The sequence below is a fragment of the Solanum dulcamara genome, chromosome 12 (assembly GCF_947179165.1).
Source record: "Solanum dulcamara chromosome 12, daSolDulc1.2, whole genome shotgun sequence".
Classification (NCBI taxonomy): Eukaryota; Viridiplantae; Streptophyta; class Magnoliopsida; order Solanales; family Solanaceae; genus Solanum; species Solanum dulcamara.
The window spans coordinates 52,355,952-52,359,224 of NC_077248.1; the positions used below are offsets into that span (position 1 = coordinate 52,355,952).

Below are 3,273 nucleotides of genomic sequence, written 5' to 3' on the forward strand. Positions count from 1 at the left end.
CCTCGATAAACTAATATTTGATAGAGTAATAATCTCGCTAAATAAATAGTTTTCTCCGATCTCGACTTGTGTCAGTTATATTAAAGTAATATTCTCGCTAAATGCATTAGATAATAATTAAAAATAAAGTATTAAAGGTCAGAAAAAATATAAAGTAATAAATACAAGAATACATCAAGATTTTATATATATTTAATCATTCAATAATACTAGACCAATAACTATTTCTTTTTAAAATATGATTCTATAGTTGATTGGTTTTTCTTCTCACCAAAGCCAAAATTAATCTCATCCGTAACTTTTTGAAGAGCGAACTCAATTTCTGAAATATTTTGTTCGTGTTGTACCAAATAATTTGACAATGTAGTCATTACTTGAAATGTCTCTGTTGACGATAAATGTGGACAATGCTACTATCATCTTGTTCAGGATCATTTCCATCATCATTATTCATTACAGATTGAATAATCTCTTCCTCTGTAGGTGATTTCATAACTGTATCATTCTCGTTAGGGTAGTTCAAAAGATGTTTAACATTCATTACATTTTTGTAGGCTAAATTAGAGATGCCATCATTTAATTCTTGGATACCTTCATCTAATTCACCAACTTCTTGGATACCTTCATCTAATTCACCAACTTGTGATTCGAAAACATTGTTTTCTTCCGACCGAATCTTGCAATGCTGAAAATAATTTGCAATTGTTATTTCTTTTACATCAAAAATCCAAGTCAAGTTAGCAAAATTAATAGCATTCAAAATATTAATTTTTTTCAGTATTTGGTGCTTCAACCTCAAGGCCTTGTAGGATGCTGAAATAAAGATGACGATGATAATGGGCTTTGAAAGCTCGAATAATTCCAGCATCACATGGTTGAATCTTAGACATTGTGTTTGGAGGTAAGAAAAAAAACTCTACATTTCTTAGGCCTTCAACTATCATTGGATGAGGTGGGCAATTGTCTACTATTAACAAAACCTTCCTGCCATTCATTCTCTTATCAAACCAGCCAACATATTCTTGAAAAAGCAAGCCAGTCATCCAAGTTTTCTTGTTGGATCTATACATGCAATTAAGATTGTTCATGTTTACATTTTTAAAGCATCTAGAATTTGCAAACTTACCAATAATCCACAATGGTACTTTGCCAGATCCATTACTATTGCAACAGAGAGCAAGAGTAATTCCCTTTTTGTCTTTTTGCGACCTTCAAGCTGCTTGGTAGAAAGTGAATGATCATCTTTCAATCGGTAATATAGTCCAGTTTCATCATATTATAAATATCCTTCAATTCAAACTGATCTAGTTTTGACCGTATGATAGGCAATTCATTTTCAATGTTCTCCATGATAACTAAACCACTTTCACCAAAACGTCTGTAAGACTTGATTCTGTATCTTGACTTGAAACGTTCTAACCAATCAGAAGAGAAGTTAAATTCTGGATTAGTTTCACCATACATTTTCAGGAAAAGATCTTTTGCTTTTTCTTGGATAATTTTTTCTGACATGTTCACTTTCTCTTGCATTTGAAGAAATCAGTCATACAAAACTTTCTCTAAATCAGGGTATTTTGCCGGTTTATGCCTTTTGGCATCCCTATTTTTCATCTCATTTGACAAATATTCTGCCGACCTTTTGAGAGTGTGCGATATTGTTGATTGACTAATAGTCAAATCAAACTTTTGTTTCACCCATGCTTGCACATCTTTTTGGCTAATAGTTGGATTCTCTTTTTTTGCTCACATAATACGTTTCTTATTTTATTGGTTAAAGATGATTTTCTTATAAGCCTTTCAAATAATGAGAAGACATTATACTTGGATTATAATTTTTAAACGTCTAACTTTTTCCTTTTATAGTTAACATAAAATCTCTTCATATTTTATATACATGAATACAATTAAAAACATTAAACTTCACCAAATTCGTTTAGCTTTTCTAGATTTAAATAATAAATATGCAAAGACTACACTTTTTAGTTTCCTAGATTTAAATTTTGAAATTCTTAATTCAAATATTTTTTTCTTTCTTATGGCACATACTGCAAAATACTCTCTAAAATAATAAAAATTTATTTATCGATAAATTAATATTTTATGTATTTATTGATAAACTAATAATCTCGATAAATAAATATTTTTTTTTATCCCAAGCATATAAATTTATAGAGGTTTTACTGCATGACATAATCCCCCAATTCACGATACCCTCGTAAAATTTCAAATGGCAACAATGACTCAATACACCCTATTCAACTACCCAAGAAAAATAGACATGGAACATTCAATATTGATGGACAAGGGTCTAATTCCACACCCATTAAGGGAATATTAACAAGCAAGAGCATAAGATATGTGTTTCATCAAGAACCCAACAATAATGAATTCTACAAGTTCATGAAGTGAAAACAAGATAAAATTCAAAAGCTAACCTCCACAAACTGATTTCAATCAATCAAATGGAACTAATGAGCAATTGGAGGAGCTTTGTGCACAGTATAATCCTTCAGAATGAATACAGTGGTAAACTGATAAGATGCAAGCCTAACACTATGGGAATGGTGAGGCCTAAAGTCTGATTAGTACGTGAGTGAATGGTCAATGCAGGTATAGAGTAATAGAAAGAACTTTTAAACTTCAAACAACCGTTGGTATTCCAAATTTTGAGAAATTTGGCGAGCCTGACTAATATTGCCAAACAGGACGCCGACTCACCAAATTACATCCTCAGCTTACTAAATAAATCAAAAAGGCTTCAGTGATCTATTAAATCCAGCGACATGGGTATCCTTCGCCAATTGGTATTCAGCGACATGCCAACTTGGCTTGGTGTTACAAAATTGCCACTCCGATCAACTGGAGGATATGTTAATTTTGACGAACCTATTTTGCGATACGCCAAATGAGTAGGTGACACGCCAACTGGTACCTTGTCCCATGCCTTAAGTGTTGTCCATCCTTTTGGAATTCTAAGTCATTGTCTACTTGCACACTCAACATACGTTATTGAAAATAACACAAAGTAAAATTTAGATTGCCTCCCAAGAAGCACGTTAGTTTACGTCGTGGCATGATGTAGACATGAGGATCGAGCATCGTCCGAGTATATCACTTCAATCATCGCTACCCCAAGTCCATCTCGAAAGTATAATTTGAGACGTTGCCCATTGACTTTAAATTTAGACCCATCATCGATCTCTAATTCAGTGGCTCCATTGGGAAAGACATGAATTACTTGAAAGGGCCTGAACCACTAGGATCTCAATGTGC

At 32.8% G+C, this 3,273-nt stretch overlaps 1 pseudogene; it reads right to left on the reverse strand.

Moving 5' to 3' along the window:
- Window positions 1–370: 370 nt before the first annotated feature.
- Window positions 371–1,512, reverse strand: LOC129875764 (CENP-B homolog protein 2-like; annotated as a pseudogene).
- Window positions 1,513–3,273: the final 1,761 nt, after the last annotated feature.